Source organism: Bison bison, unplaced genomic scaffold (genome assembly GCF_000754665.1).
Source record: "Bison bison bison isolate TAMUID 2011002044 unplaced genomic scaffold, Bison_UMD1.0 scf7180017864042, whole genome shotgun sequence".
In the NCBI taxonomy this organism is placed as follows: Eukaryota; Metazoa; Chordata; class Mammalia; order Artiodactyla; family Bovidae; genus Bison; species Bison bison.
Window position 1 is genome coordinate 1,203,528 of NW_011494614.1, and position 17,289 is coordinate 1,220,816.

Genomic DNA, 17,289 nt, shown 5'->3' on the forward strand with positions numbered 1-17,289 from the left:
TGAAACCTTTGCAGATGCTCTTCCTCCCAGTGTCTTCCTCACTTTGTTCAGGTCTCCTGTTCTGGTTCCTCCATCTTCACTGTGACCATGCCTGGTCACTTCATCCACAGGGCACGCCCCATTAGGTCCTGTGCTGCCCCAGCCCATTCTATTTGTTGGTTCCTTGCCCAGGACTATGAGCTCCTGAAGTCAAGCACTTTGTAATATTAACGGCTCTGTTGCCAGCACCTGGCACAATAGAAGTACTCAATAAATTCTGGTTGAACTAATGAAGGAATCAAGGAAGCAGAGCTGCTTGTAGAATTTCATGTATGATATTGTATTTTGAAGCTTTAGTCTGAATATTGATGACAGCAACAAAGAGCAGAGCACGTAACCTTTCAAAGAGTTCAGAAAAACTGTCTTTCAGTTTATTTTTCAGAGCATAGGCTTGTAATGGTTTCTGAGAATTTTTCAAAAAGCAGAAATACCATGGCTTGATTTCTCACCTTTGATAACTGTCCTTGGCTTTTTGATTTTACTCTTGTGTTTATATCTTGTGTCATGAAAGTGGTTTTGACTCTTTCTTCTTGTTTTCTCAAATGCCCACTTGCAGCGTGCTTCCCTTCCTGCCCTTCCTCCCCCCTCGCATTAGTGGTGACGGTCTTACAGTATATTCATGCTGCCTTCTCTCTGGGGGTGTAGGAAGTATATGGCTGGCTCATCCAAGATCATTCCTGTCTCTAGAGAGAGGTCAGAGCAGTGGTTTCAAGCTTTTTCTTTGTTTCTGGGCTGGGCTCCAGGGCATTTCAGGAGAGCTGGAGTTCTGCTTCAACCTCATTAAGAGCCCTTCCGTTTCCATCTGTCTAGTGTATGAGTGTTCCCTATAAGACTTTGTTTGAGTGAGATGCGCCTCATGAATAAAACAGTATCAGAACACTTCTGATGTTGAGATGTCTCTTCCCTTTTCAGGGAATGATGAGAGGACTTGGAACAGGGAGGGTCTTGTATCCCTGAGAATTGAAGGTGGCAGACAAAGGCACGGGTGGCCTGTTCTTGATGATTCTGCGTAGTTCTGATCCAAGGAGACGTTTGATTGATGTCTGTGGCTTAAACTTAACTACAGGGGTTTCTGAGCCATTGGCCTAGGCTTTGCTGGGCTGTGTCCACAGTTGCTGTTGGCTTTGCTGCCACCTTCCTTTGTCTTTTTTCAGTTCCTCCTTTCTCCTGAGTGCTTCTGTTTGTGTGCAACATTGCCAACATTGCTATGCAAGTTTTATGCTACCGGTTGCTCCTGGCACTGTGCATTTGGGGAAAGCTCATCTGATTTCTGTGAAATCTTTTGATTTTCCTGCATGCCCTCAGTTTCCAAGTCTTTTAAAATCCTCCATTACAATGAGAACATGAACTCATCAAAGTAAAAATGTAAACAAACTTGTGAAGTATTTGAGCTTATCATTGAATATATCTGGAAATTCCAAACAGAAGTTTCTGGGCTCATATTCACAGTACCCACCCAAATGGAAAGCAGTTAGTTGTTGAGTGAATGAACTTAGCATCAAACACAGGTTGCCTAGACTCTGGATACAGCTATCTTTGCACAAAAGCACTTGTATAAATAGTTCAGTCCCTTATTTGCGGCGGTGTGTGTGTGTGTGCATTTTTGACTGCCACACTTATGTCAGCTGTATGAGATGGGGGTGCTGCATGTGATTTTCCTCGAATATTCTTTTGTATTCTAGCTCTTCGAAGTAAATGAAGGAGTGAATAAGTAAGTGACATGTACAAATCAGTGGAAAGGAACTCCAGCCATAGGAGAAAAGCTTTAGGTGGGTTGGCACAGGGGAAAACAAAGTCTGTAAACAGGGGCAGTTGCGTGTCTGGTAAGGAGAAAGGTATGAATCAGAACAAAAAGTTGCTGTAGATGTGACGTTTGTGAGGAAGAAATGACCTCTCAGCCAGAAAGTAGCATTCTCACGGCCAGTTGGCCATGCCTTACAGCTTGTGGGATCTTAGTTTCCAGACCGGAGATCAAACCCGGACAGTGAGAGCACAGATTCCTAACCACTGGACCAACAGGGAGTTCTAAGGTTCTGTCATTCTTATAAACTACTTCCTCACTGAATCAACCTTGCCTCTCATGGGATCCTTTCAGTGTGAGTTAATAGGGATTTTGGGGAAAGCTGGGCTTCCCTGGTAGCTTGGCTGGTAAAGAATCTGCCTGCAATGCAGGAGATCCCAGTTCGATTCCTGGTTCTGGAAGATCCGCTGGAGAAGGGAACAGCTACCCACTCCAGTATTATGGCTTGGAGAATTCCGTAGACTGTGTAGCCCATGGGGTCGCAAAGAGTCAGACCTGACTGAGCGACTTTCATTTTCACTTGGGGAAAGCTAGGATTTACTTCATGGCTGACAGTGAGTTCTGTCAATGCTGTGAAGTACAAGAGAACTGTTCTAATTAAATGATGTGGGCAGCTCATTCTAGACTGAAAGTGAAAGTGAAAGTTGCTCAGTCATGTCCGATTCTTTGCAACCCCATAGACTGTACAGTCCATGGAATTCTCCAGGCCAGAATACTGGAGTGGGTAGCCTTTCCCTTTTTCAGGGGATCTTCTCAACCCAGGGATCAAATCCGGGTGTCTTGCATTGCAGGCAGATTCTTTACCAGCTGAGCTACAAGGGAAGCCCAAGAATAGTGGAATGGGTAGCCTATCTCTTCTCCAGCGGATCTAGCTATCAGGGAAGCCCATTCTAGACTGTATTTTTTCCATATTAGAGTTTCTTACATTCTTTACATGAAAAGTTTATTTTGACTATTATTGGAACCGTTAAGTGTTTCAGGGAATATTAATATATGACTTAAGACAATGTCTCTTACTGGGAGTTTGTGTGTGTATGTGCTACCTTTATTCTTTTTGACCTTCGGCTGTAGAAAGGATTGTACACTTAGGAAGGCATAATAAATAATGGAGTGCTATTAAGGAAATAATGGTAATTGAACTGCTTGATGAGAAAAGGAATTTAAATATGAAACTTAACCAAATTCAAGTATTTAGACACAAACCCTTCTTTTCTCTTTAAAAAAAGAAAGATGGCACTTTTCTCTTCTTTTCAACCTAAATTGTAAGTAACTACTGTTGATTATTTCGAAGAGCTGTTAGCTTGTGAAGCTGAACAATCATTAAAAATAGAAAACTTGCAAGCTACGAATGAGTGCCTAAGTTTTTGTTTAGATGTAGTTTTCCTATGGCATTTCCTCAGATGTAGTGTGGAAACTTAAGCTAAAGCAGAGTAATAAGAAATGAGCCTTGCTAAACAAAGAGTGTATTTTGGTTCACAACTATTCAGGAAGCTGTTAAGATTCCCTGTTAAGATTCAGAGAAGGCAATGGCACCCCACTCCAGTACTCTTGCTTGGAAAATCCCATGGACGGAGGAGCCTGTTAGGCTGAAATCCATGGGGTCGCTAAGAGTCGGACATGACTGAGCGACTTCCCTTTCATTTTTCACTTTCATGCATTGGAGAAGGAAATGGCAAGCCACTCCAGTGTTCTTGCCTGGAGAATCCCAGGGACGGGGGAGCCTGGTGGGCTGCCGTCTATGGGGTCGCACAGAGTCGGACACGACTGAAGTGACTTAGCATAGCATAAGATTCCCAGGTGGTGCTAATGGTAAAGAATCTGCCTGCCAGTGAAGGAGACACGAGAGACATGGGTTCAGTCCCTGGGTTGGGAGGATCCCCTGGAGGAGGAAAATGGCAACCTAGATCAACTGCATTACTAAGTACTTATGAAATGCTCTGTGATCCTAGTTACTTTATTAATTTCCCCAAGCTCCAATTACATGGTAAAGAATACTTTTACTATTCTCAATTCTTCATTTTCTTAGTAAAACCTCAAATAGACTTTATGTGAATAGCAGGAACATTTGTCTTTATTTTTTGAGTTGATGGGTTTTCGAGGTAAAGTATTAGTAAAACATTTTAAAAAGTCATCTAAATCCTACAAAACAATGAGAATGTTTAAGGCTGTAGAAAATATGTCCCCTAAGAGTAATTTTTTTTTTTAACATTTATTACTCACTGTAGAGTCAGTTTTCAATAGAACTGCTGGTGAATCATTGAGTGTTTTTCTGGAGCCTAACTCATTAAAGAGAATTCAGTCTACACTAATGACATGGTAATTGTTGTGATGTGTGTACCAAGAAGAAAAAATGTTGTGAGCACAGTGTTCGCCTTTTTTTTTTTTTTTTCCCTGTTCTGGGTTAAACGGTTAACTTGTGTAGAAATACAAACTGTGGATGATCCCTGTCCTAGTCAAAAGCTATCATAAGACAGGGCCATAGCAACAGTTCTGAACAGATGTTTCCAGTTTGCTCCTTTGGGCTGCAACCATGACTTTGTTCCTGTCAGTAGGTTTTCCATCCACAGTGTCCCTGAGGCTGAGCAAATGCCCCTCCAAGAGGCTTTCAAAATACATTTCTCTTAACCTGTGGGGCATTTATAAGTGAATCAGCAGTGTTTATAGAGCACTTGTTCTCTGCAAAGATCTATTACCAGAAAAAGGGGAGAAGTTGAAGAAGCAATTCAGGATAGATCGTACACCTCAATATAAAACTGAAGCCATAAAGCTTCCAGAGGAAAACAGAATATGTTCCCAATGTTGGATATGTGAGGATTTCTTAGGATATAAAAAAGCACTAAACCATAAAATAAAACATTAATAAATGAGACTCTATAAAAATTTAAATCTTTCATTTTTTTTAGGTAGCACTAAGAAAATGAAAGGCGAGCCATGATTGAGAGGGAATAGTCACAATTTGTATCTCTGTTAAAGGACTCAGACTACTTAAAGAACTCTTATAAGTCTCTAATAAAAAAGACAAAGAACTGTAAAAAAAAAAAAAAAATACCCAAACAACTGAAATGAACAAATCACAAAGATGTGAGACCCAGGAACACAGAAAAAGATGCTCAGCGTCATTCATCAACAAGGAAATGCAAATTAAAATGATGAGATCCTACTTTATCCTCATTAGAATGGCAGAAAAATAAAATAAGTACAGAAAAGCTGAGAACACTACCTGTTGACAAGAAAATGGAACAGTAAATAGTTCATACATTTTTGGAGTGTAAGCTAGAAAATCTGCTTGGGAAAACAGTGTGGTAACTTCTTATCAAGTTAAACATATAACTACTTATGAGCTGGTAATTTAACTCCTAGGTGTTCACCTAAGAGAAGTGAAAGCATATATCCACAAAAAAGACTACAATGTTCATAGAGAAAACTGAGACTGACCCAAATGTTCATCAGATTAAAATGAGTAAACAAATCATGATATACTTAGGGGCTATCACTTAGTTATCGAAAGAAATTCGTGTTGATACGTGTCAACAATATGAATATGTCTCAAAGCAATATGTTGAGCAAAGAAGTCAGAAAGGAGTATGAACTATGTGACTCTATTTAAATGCAGTTCTACTGCAGATAAAATTAAGCTCTAGGGACAAAAATCAGGAACGTGGGCACCTGTGACTGGAAAGGAGCACCGGGAACTTTTGTGATGGAAAATATTGTGGTAATTAGGGTGGTGTTTACCTAGTGTCAAACCCATTGAATTTACATTTAAAATGTTTCCATTTTATTGTAGATAGTTTGTACCTGAGCCTAAATTCAGTGGGGAAGAAATCAAAGCTGTAAAACTTGCCTCTGGAGCAGTAAGGATATTGAGCAGACAGGATGCAGTTGTAAACTACGTCTAAATGACACAGAATGTTAGAAGGCTAGCAGAGATACACAAAGGATGCATCATGTGACTGCAGAGGAAAAAGCAGATCAGATGAGAAAGGTTCTTTGGGCCATAGGTGGTTTGTGTTGTGTTTGAAGACAGAAATTAATATATGTTAGAGATTAGGATTGATGGGAAAATATTCCAAACAAGGTTAGGGTCTCAGGACAAAGGGTCAAGATAAAAAAAGACATGTTTTGAGGTCAATCAGCATATTAATTGAATCTGTTCACCTACTCAGTTTTTCATGTCCCTGCCCTCTGTTGGTGTATCACTTTCCTCTTTCAAGAAAGTGAAAGTCGCTTCAGTCATCATGTCCAACTCTTTGCAACCCCATGGACTGTAGCCTGCCAGGCTCCTCTGTCCATGGAATTCTCCAGACCAAAATACTGGAGTGGGTAGCCATTCCCTTCTCCACAGGATCTTCCCAACCCAGAGATCCAACCAGGTCTCCTGCATTGCAGGGGGATTCTTAACATCTGAGCCACCAAGGAAACCCTCTTTCAAGACTCGGCCTAATTCTGTTCCTTCCATCTGTTCGTCGTTCCAGCACATCGTGTTCTTTACTATTTCTGCGCTCCTGTTTTAACTCCACATTATAGCACTTAACTTTTCACAGGTTACATTCTACACGTTGAGTGTGTATTTTCTCAGAATGTATTTTCTGGGGAAAGGCAGCTTTTCCTTTAGCGCCCTAAGTGAAAGGCAGAGTCTACAATCAACTGTTAGTTATGGATTTTGAATTCTGGTTTGATAGGTGTTCAGGAGAGGACATCTATTGGAATGTACAATAGATCTACTGCATTAAGAGTGCCATTAACACTATATTATATGTAGTGTTATGTGTACATATGCTGCATTATATGTACATGTGTAAGAGTGTTAATGGCTCTAATTTTTTGACCATCAACTATGTACCAGGCATTCTGATAACTATTACAATAGTTTTTCTTAGGTATTTTTATTCTGTTGATACAGAGGAGTAAACTTAGGAGGTATAGGTTAAATAACAAGCTGGAATTTGAATATATTTCTTTGGCTTCCACTGTTCTTGTAGTCATCAAATCACTGTATTTGTGTTGCTGACAAATAAGTTTATATTAGTGATGGCAGGAGAAAATATCGCTTGTACTCTTATGTCATGCCAGTCACTCTTTGGGCACTTTATACATATTAATTGATTTGACTCCCATGAGAAGTGAGGGAAATGGTTCGTATAGTCATTAAGTAACTCTATCAGGGTCATATCAGAGTAAGCAGTATGGAGTCAAGATTTGAACTAGTCCGATTCCAGAATACACACTCTTTGCTCTTTATTGTTATGCTCTACTGCTTGGCTTTGTGAACATAAGGACTGGCAGTCTTTCTTAGAGTAAGGCATGCACTTTTCCTTGGGTGGGGTAGGAATAGGAATAGATTTAGATAAAGACTGCTGAGGCAGAATGTTGTTTCCATGACATATTTAGTTAGTTCCTTAGATTAAGGTTCTCTTTATTGCCATTCATCCATAAAATGTTTGTGGAGAAACTTTACTGTGTCTTTTCCTTATTAGGTTAAGACGGATTCCATTCTATTGAGGGCTTAAGAGTCTAGGTCTGTTTTGTTTTTTTTTTTTAACTCTTGTGGCTTCTCAAGTATTTAAAAATTCTCATACTACTTGAACTAAACTAAGAAACTGGTCATAACTGGCAATACGCTACAGTTATTTATGAAGGAAAATTAATTACAGAACTCTCATCAACAGAAGCATATTCAAGAAAAAAATCTTGCTACAACACTAAAAAAAAGGGCAATAAAGATATATTATGTATTTTAAGTTAAAATAATGTATTTAAAGGAAATATTTATCCTTTTCTAAAAGTGATTAGGAGGTTTTCCAAGTGGCCTAGTAGTAAAGAATACTCCTGCCAAGCAGAAGTCAGGGATTTGATCTCTGGGTTGGGAATATCCCCTGGAGAAGGGAATGGCAACCCAGTCCGATATTCTCCATGGGAAATCCCGTGGATAGAGCTCGGTGGGCTACAGTCCACAAGGTCACAAAAAGCAGACATGACTCAGCGACTAAACAGCAACGACAAACATGACTCCTACTTCGTCTAGTTTTCTGGTTAACCAGCCACCTGCTTCAGGGACCCTGGCGACAAGGACTGCTTGTGTTCAAACTCTTTATAAGACTTGGTGATAACAGAGGCAGCAAATCTTACATTTTAGGTTTTCTTTTCCTCTTAGAACATATCCTTTCCCTTCCTTTTTTCACTTCTATAAAGATTTGCGGAGATATTTATAGTAGGGAAAGAAGTAGTGAGATCCTTTGTGCAGAAACGTAACTGGCAGGTTCAGGGGCCAGGAAAGAGAGAATATGAAACAATACAGGGCAGCTTCTAGGATAGTTAAAAATATTTAGTATTGTTCTCAGTATTCCTTTTTGTCATAGTGCATGCAAGGCTATCAGTCAGCTCCTACTAGAGTTAGGTGTGGGATGTGAATCAAGTCAGTCAATACTGATTGGCTTCTGAAGAGATTAGGGTCCCCTCCAAATCTCTACTAAGAAAATAAAAATGTAACCTGCTTTTGTGCTTATTAGTTAGTTGCTCAGTTGTGTCAGACTCTTTGTGACCCTTTGGACTGTGGCCTGCCAGGCTCCTCTGTCCATGGGGTTTTTCAGGCAAGAATACTGAAGTTGATTGCCATTTCCCCTCCAAAATGTAACCTAATAAGTTAAAATATGCCCAAAGATTGTTGTCATACTGAGTAAGTATCATTTCCCAAAGGAGAAAGATTGACCTTGGAAAGGTCTGTGTTTTTATCTATTAGAACATAAGCTCCATGAGGTGAAGGCCTCTTACAGAGTATCTCTAGTATATAGAATCTTGGCTGCCACACAGTAAGGAATCAGTATTTGTTGAATGATAATGACTGAAATAGCTCTGTTGCTGCTGCTGCTGCGAAGTCACTTCATTCGTGTCCAACTCTGTGCGACCCCATAGACGGCAGCCCACCAGGCTTCCCCATCCCTGGGATTCTCCAGGCAAGAACACTTGGAGTGGGTTGCCATTTCCTTCTCCAATGCATGAAAGTGAAAAGTGAAAGTGAAGTCGCTCAAGTTGTGTCCGACTCTTAGCGACCCCATGGTCTGCAGCCCACCAGGCTCCTCTGTCCATGGGATTTTCCAGGCAAGAGTACTGGAGTGGGGTGACATTGCCTTCTCCAGAAATAGCTCTAGGATGAGAGAGGAATTTATCCTCTGTAGCAGATGGAAATATTCCTTAGATGAAGCTTCTTGGGAGCTCACTTAATAACCTTTGACCTTAGGGCTGGACTAGCTGGGAAGATCCTCCCTTGATAAAAGGATTAACACACTTCAGGCCAGCTTGGTGTAAGTCAGTCATGTGATAAAAATATGTGTGTGATCCTAGAAGATTGAGAATCAGATTCTTTTTCCTTGTGATCACACCAAAGTGTACGATCTCCTATGGGCCAAGTGTGAGATGCCAAATAGCTGATCTTCCTGTTTTCCTTTGAGAGCTTAGCTTCCACAGCAGATGTTACATAACTGAGTAGAAGCCACTGACCCCTTTCTGACTTTTATCTGAAAGATAAAGGGTCAGGACAGGGTATCCGAGGCCTTTGATGCTTTTAAGAAACAGCAGATGGAAGACTTCAGTGAAGAATAAAAAGCTAACAATTTAATTTAGGCTGAGTGGAGACAGAGATTTCAAAGGAATGGAAAATGGATAAGATCCAAAAGCATATGATCAATATTTCACTTTGCCTTTAAACGAACAGGTAGAATGAGAAGCTTTGTGGTGAACTTGGTTTTTCTGTGAATTAATATTGCCAAGTTACTACCGCAAAAATAAGACTAGCAGATTATCTACTAGCTTGTCACTTTTCTCTGTACTAGTCGGGAAAAGGAAACTCCCTATAGTAGAACCAGAAGATTTAGTAAAAAGGATTTTGAAGACTGGATAAAAGAGACTTGATACCACATGCTGGGAATTTAAGCCAGATTTTATATAGTTTGTTGGTGGATGCTTTTTTGGTGAGGATAGGATACCTCTTCCGAAATAGCCATACTCCCTAGACTTTCATGAAGCATCTTTCAGCGTTCAGGGTGGCTGTTGGTTTAGTACCAGGACATAGCAGCAGTTTTGAAGCAAATTTGAAATCCCTAGTGGTAAACAGAGTCCAACCAATGAAACCCCTTTATGGCATCCAATCTGAAGTGCAAGGATGACCATATAATTTATTGTCCAAACCAGGACACTTCTGAGGTGGGAAGAGGACACTATTTACAGTTATGTCAGAAAGTGAAAACTGGGGCTGTCCCCGGATTCAGTGACACTACCCAGTGGAATTAGAAATGGAACTTACAACAAGATCACCTGGAAGGCTATTAAAACACAGATTGCTGGACTCTACTCCCAAAGTTTTATATTCAAAATTGTGCCTGTCTGACAGGTTCATTGGTGGTGGTATTGCAGCTCATCTGGGGACTGCAGTTTCAGAACTACTGTTCTCCCTAGACAGGCTTGGCACTGTTGTGATGATGATGTAATTTTTAGTTAAAAGATACTCTCCTTAGTGTTAAATCCTTCTCAGCCTTCTACATGTGAGGATATCCATGAAGATGACAAAAAACAAAAACAAAAACAAAAAACCAAAAAACTTGTGTTGGCTTTGCTTTGACCTGTGTCTCTGTGGACTGGTCTATTCTTGATTTTCCAGAGACAACTCTCCTGGTACCAACCCAACTCTCAAAGAAATGTTGAAACCAAATGAAATAAATGTGACGTTGGTTTTTTACCATAGGGATTTCAGCTTAGGGAAGCCTCAGCACCTAAATTCCTTCCAGAGACATTTTATAGATTGAACATCCTCATGAGCAACAGTATTCCTGTCCTCTTTCCTTTTGCATCCATAAAAGCAAGAATGGGGCAACAGCAGCTCTACTGGAGCCATCCGAGAAAACTCAGTCAGGGTTCCTGTTCTTGGTGCATCTGCTCAAAGTGGCATAGTCTGACCCAGAAAGATAGCTTCAACATGAGCCAGCAGTGTTGACCATCAGTACTCGAAAGTATTGCTTTCGTCATGTTGCACTAAGTGAACTTCCTAGAATTGCATCATCCAGGACTCCTACCTTACTGCAGAAACAAAGCTAGCTCTTTGAACGTTGGAGAAAAAAAAAAAAAATACACACAAAACCTTCAGTGTTTTTCAATTCAGCAGTTGATTTTCAGAACCATCTTAGATCTAATGGAAATATTTTGACTCTGTTTGTTTCTCTTCCTTTTTAAATCAAGAATAATGGGAGGATAATATGGTGCTTTTTTTTTTTTTTTAAATAGGGCTTCCCTGATGGCTCAGTTGGTAAAGAATCCTCCTGTAATGCAGGAGACCCCGGTTTGATTCCTGGGTCAGGAAGATCTGCTAGAGAAAGGATAGGCTACCCACTCCAATATTTCTGGCCTGGAGAATTCCATGGACTGTATAGTCCACGGGGTGGCAAAGAGTCAGACATGACTGAGTGACCTTAACTTTGCTTTTTAAGCATTGATTCAGCATTTTGCCCTCTTGCTTACTGACCTGGATTGAATGAGAAACGTGGGTAGGTTTATTAGTAAGGCAGATGTGAACATGAGAGTCACTGCAGATCAGTGGTTCTTAGAGTGTGGACCCCAGGTCAGCACCGTTACTGTCACCCAGGACTTTGTTAAAATGCAGGTTCTTAAACCCCACCCTCAACTTACTGAAATGGAAACTTTGGGGTGTGGGGCCCAGGAACATGTGTTTCCACAAGCCCTCCGGGTAATTCTGATGTGTAACAGTGTTTCACAGGCACTGTTGTAAGTAATTTTTTGGAGGGGAGGATGCTGTGCCCTTAGTTCCCTGACTAGGGATTGAACCCGTGCCCCCTATAGTGGAAGCTAGGAGTTTTAACCACTAGACTGCCAGGGAAGTTTCTGTAAATGGTTTTATGTCATATCTATCTATTTTGGTCTACAAAGGTACTGAAATGTCTAAATTATGCTTTCCAATGGTCTGATACATAATCATGTACAATCTGCTTTGATTAAATGTCTTTATAAGAATATTGAAAGCAATGATGATGTTAACTAACATTTTCTGAACACTTTCTACATCACTATGTTGAAGACTTTACAAGTAATATCTGATTTTAATTCTGTGCTAATGCCATCACTGTTGTACAGATAGGGGAGTGAGACTCAGGAGCGTGGTAGACTGGCCTTTAGAGGGTAATTTCTTAGTATTTTGCTGCCTGGTGTACCCTTAGCTGGTTTAATGTGCGTCTCCACTCCGCGTTCACCGCCCCCTGTCATCCCCCGTTCTCCCGATTTTAAGAGACTTTTTCTACTCCTCTCTCTTTCACCCTGTTGTATCCTATTTAAATATGTCAGGGATGATTATAACTTATTCTTTAGAATAATTTTTCTCTCCAGTATATGTGTGTAGCATTAGATTGAACATTCTTCTCTCTGGGGAATTAGAAATGCCATCCTACAAGTGCATGACTGAGGATGAAAGTAGTTGAAGAGGTTGAAGGACGCGCTTCAATGCCGAGGATTGTGACTGGTGGGGCAGGGTGGCAGGGCCAGGAGGAGTGTCGCAGTGGAAGGCTGGGCTGACTGGAAACCTGTAGGGGTCAGACTCCTGCCCTGAATGGAATGCAAGTCCCTTCCTTGTGCCCAGGGGCTCAGGCTCACTGCGAGATCAGCTGGGTGATCTCTGTTGGGTGGTTACATCCTGTCTGCCTGCCTCCTCAAGTGTGAAACGGGCACTTTTTGCATCTCAGCAAACAGGAGTTCTTTCCCCATGCCCTGCCCGCTCTCCCTTCCTGGGTCTTCACGCTCTGAGGATCTTGGTGACCCCTCCTTTCTTTCTTACTCAGCTGTAACAGGCATGAGTGTTATAAAATGGCAATGCAGTTGATGTGCATGTTAGCAGTGTGTGATTGTGTATATGTGTGCATCCTTCTAAGTGTATATTTATAGATTTTATTGAAGTATGAAACTTACTTATGTTTACAAATCATAAAATATTATTTTGATATTTTAGAGTGAATACATTGTTTTATTTATTTTTAACTTACCTAGATTTTTCTGGTGCCAAAGCTGTTTTCAAGTCTATATATTTTAAGATGAATGTACAAACTATATATATATATTTTTTTTCTTTTCTGTTTTACCAGTGTGATCTTTGGCTCATTTTTCTCTTGTTTGAAAAAAAAAAAAAAAACACGTTTCTGGCATGAGATTGGTTGACTCTGCTGACAATGTATAATAATTCCCCTGTGTGTAATTTAAATTTATAATGTTTAAAGTTTTTTAAAATAATTTAGCTGGTTAGTCCTAGACCATTATAAGTAACAGATGAACTTAAAGTTTTGCTATGCATAGGCTGCTGCTGCTGCTGCGTCACTTCACTTGTGTCCGACTCTGTGCAACCCCATAGACTAGATGTTTATAATTCACTTTAAAGGTAAATACATACCTTACTGGGTATTAATAGGGTTACTTATCCCAATAACAAAGATAAAAGCTTTTATGTATATAAATATATGTACAAATAGATACTGACTGTATACCTATGCATATATGAATTTGTAAGTGAAAACATATTCACACTGACTTATAAGTATTACTGTCATAATTGAGTTTGCAGTTTTTAGAGGCAATTTGATATATATCTACAGGCTTTTGAAATGTTTGTCCTGGGTGAATACCTTTGAAGCATTTTCTCTAATAGCTTCTCATCACAGATGTAATTTGACAGCCACAGTCAGAAATCCTGAATAATCATCAGTGGTAAAATTTCAGATTTGGATCCTCAGACCAGTGTGAGCAAATACGTTACTGTATCAACCAGTTATAGTTCTCAAACCCACAGTAACTTACTGAGGGTGGAGAGAGTCTGTGTTACTCAGCATTATTACTGCCAAGCCCAGAAATCTCCTTTTCCATTCTCATGCCCCTTTCACACACACTGAAGTTATTTCATGGAAAGGCTGTTTCCTTACCTGTTTGTAGTTTTTCACCTGTGAGTCACGCAACAACCATTTCAGAATGTCTCAGTGGACGCTCCAAGTTGAGACTGTTAGACACAGAGTTCTTGCTCGTCTTCAGGAACAGATGAAAACCAGGAACTTGATAGAAACCACGAGATAGTAGGTTGACTGTCACTCTGCTGAACTGGTTGGTCAGAACTCACTCAAGGTTGGGAAATGGAGACCAGGAGGAAGAGAGAGGTGTTTGGATCCCCGTGGTGTTGGGCCAGCCTCCACATTAGTTCCTTTCTTTCAGTGATCCAAAGAAAGGCATACTGCCTTTTTTTTTCCTTCTTGAAATTTTCTACCACTTTTTCCCAGCCCCCCAGCATTGCCACGTCATCTGGCAAATGAATAGCCAGGCGACAACCTAAGTGTTTTCTGTTTTTATACTTTGCTATTGCCAAATTCAACATGTGGTAAGAGGTGGAGGGCTGCTCGTGGTGCTGACCACTGGGGTAGAGACCAGGCTCTGTTTGCCGCACCCTCCTTACAGGAAACTTGTGGGAGAGGAAGAACTTCTCTCTGCCCTTTGGGGCTCCTCTGGCTGGTCCAAGAATTAAACTGACATGAGATTGATTAACAGGAGAAAAACAAAAATTTTAAAACATGTGTATGTGGGAGAGACCAGGAAGACTGAGTAATTCACCAAAATGGCAGAAGTCACCACCTCACATACCATCTTCAGCTAAAGACAAAAGATGTTAGGGGTAGTGGTTTGGGAATTCACAGGAAGATGAAAAAGAGCAAGTGTTTGCTGAACAAATGTTTGCTCTGCTGTGCAGAGACAATGGGACAGAGAGGCGTTTTAACAAACATTGCGCTGTGTCCCTCTGTGTCTGTGCAACTAGTTCCTTTTACGCTACGCGGATCTGTAGTGGTAGCGCCCTTCAGGGAAGAGATCCTCTATCTAAGTTCTTTTAGACAGTTGGGGGAAGGTCAGAGGTTCCTGAGTCTTTGGGGCCTGGCTTATTTTCAGCTCAAAATAATTGACAGATCAAAGAGACACATTTGGGGTTGGCAAGTTTTGCTCCCCTTTCTTTCAGCAGCAGCCACACAGTGTAAACAGCTGTTCAGAAACAGGTGGTGATTGGGGCTCCCCGGAAATGTGAAACTAGCATTTGAGTAAAGAAGCATTTTGGCATCCATGAACCCATCTGTTAGATAAGAGGTGCTGCTATTGTCAGTTTTTTTTTTCCCCACGTTAATTTTTCCACATTTGAGCATTACTGACAAATAGATCACAAGTAGGACTTCAGTAATCTCATCATGTGTTAATCTTTTGCTCAAAGTGTGATGCTAATATTACTGTTTTGAAAGCGAGAGGCAGGGCCCTCTTTGTATTTTTGGTTCCTTTCAGGCCTTATAACATCACTTGTAATGTCCCAAGGAGGGCTCCAGTGTCCTTCCCACTGAAAAACAGTGTGCAGTTAACAGGTGGAAGTACTCCAAACTTGGCTGTAAATCCCTCATCAAAGTGTGTGACTCGGAAACAGATAAGAAAGAAACTCTGCCCTGGAAGGCTCTTTTTAATTTTTATTTTATGTTGGAGTGTAGTTAATTAATGCTGTGTTAGTTTCAGGTGTACAGCAAAGTGATTCAGTTATACCTATACATGTATCTGTTCTTTTTCAAATGCTTTTCCCATTTAGGTTATTACAGAATATTGAGCAGATGGAAGACTGTTTATTAGGCTGCTGCATTGCAGGTGTGTTCACTCAGGTGCCCAGACTGTGGACTCATAGTTTAATGTGTCAAATTCAATTGGACCTAAAAACGTAAGAAGCGTTTGCAGTTATAGTAGTCAGTAGTACTTATTTATAAGCTTATGATATGCCCCATGCTGCTTTAGATACTTTATATGTACTTACTATGTAGTAGGCAGTATTCCACGCCCTGGGGATGACATAGTGACTAAATCAGACCCAAGTCCCTTTCCTCATGAAGGGCATTACTTATTTTGAGTCTTATATACAGACTCAGTATTAACTATGGTGTGCTTAGTCGCTCAGTTCTGTCCAGCTCTTTGCAACCCCAGGGACTGTAGCCTGCCAGGCTCCTCTGTCCATGGGGATTCTCCAGGCAAGAATACTGGAGTGGGTAGCCATTCCTTTCTCAAAGGGATCTTCCTGACCCAGGAATCGAGCCTGGGTCTCTTGCGCTGCAGGCGGCAGTAGTCACTATTGAATCTTAATAATCTCCGCAGAGGCCCCGAGGGACCCAGAGCTGGTTTAGGAAAGCTTCTCACTTGACTATGCTTGGGGGCACCCATTCCCCGTCCTTCCCCAGGGCCTATATAGAGTCCTCACTGCTTCTTTGACCACTGGGGCTAAGAGCACCCGTGTGCCTGCAGAGGCTTGCTGGCTTCAGCTGTAGGCAGATCTGGTAGGCAAATACAAGTAAGTACAAATGGATATAAGGATGATTACCAGGGCTATGGCAGAGTCCTTCAGATGTAAACATTATGCTGATTAAATGGACGATTAGGCATTAACAGTCTCTTAACTGTGGCTCTCAAGGCTTCCTCGGTTTATTGCACGAGGTTCTGTTTATTCTGACAACCTCAGAAATACCCACTAATTGTCCCCTTGTGCTCTTATGCTTCTTGCCTTCTCCAAGGGGCGCTCCACATTTGTATGGAGCATGACTGTGATGGAAATGATCATTACATTAAAATTTACTTGATCTGCCCATTTTCTTCTTAATACCAGGAGCTGCAAAGCCCAAGGCCAAAGGGATAGCCCTACGGGTGGTCCCCTGATAGCAGGTAGTCCAGACAAGTGTGAGACCCTTGGGGATCCAGCAATTGTGAAGTGTAGCGCTCATGGCCCACCCAAGTGGGCAGCTGCTTCTCAACTAGACCTTGTCAGCATCCCTCATTGCCTCCTCTGTGGATAGGTCAGTGTTGTCAGAGCCTCGAATGGTGATTGTATGTGTCATTTTAAACACCTGTTGTGTTTATGTGTTTTAACTCAAGGGGCTCTCACAACAGCTCTATGAGCTGGGTTGGTTCCACCTCTTTCTTAGACGCAAAACCAAGGCACAGAGATTCCACAGAGCCTCTCCTGGAGCCCGTGCTCCTCTTAACTGCACTATTATGTCTACTTGTTGTCATCTAAGTCAGATGCTTCTGTAGGCCTGATGTCTTGTGGGCTGAAACAGACCCTGACTGTGCCTGGCTTGTGGAAGGCTGGTTTGTGACCTCTGCTGTGTAGTGAGTTGTCTAGGCAGGAAACCAGGGGATTCAGAACAGTGCTCACCAGCAAGGACTGGATCAAAGCGCAGGTACACGACATCCCAGACATTTGATGGAGGAGGGCTCTCTTTGTATCAGAAGCTTTTGCACCCAGTTTACATGGGAGCCAGTTGAGGGCCAGCTATTTCTCTTTTTACAGACGAGAGAAGAGAGCTTGGGAGGATTTAACCAAGTTGTTCAAGTGAGGAGGTAGCTGGACAGGA

General features: G+C 41.3%; 2 protein-coding genes across 12 annotated transcripts in view; one reads left to right on the plus strand and one right to left on the minus strand.

Annotated features, from left to right (window-relative positions):
• Positions 1–15,425, minus strand: part of P2RY14 (purinergic receptor P2Y, G-protein coupled, 14) — a 68,615-nt gene extending 53,190 nt beyond the window's left edge. For all 4 annotated transcript variants that reach the window (XM_010835375.1, XM_010835371.1, XM_010835372.1 and 1 more), the window contains exon 1: positions 13,804–15,425. The gene's annotated coding sequence lies outside the window, so the exon portion shown is untranslated. The remainder of the gene's footprint in view (positions 1–13,803) is intronic.
• Positions 1–17,289, plus strand: part of MED12L (mediator complex subunit 12-like) — a 368,195-nt gene that overhangs the window by 188,925 nt on the left and 161,981 nt on the right. The window lies entirely within an intron of this gene.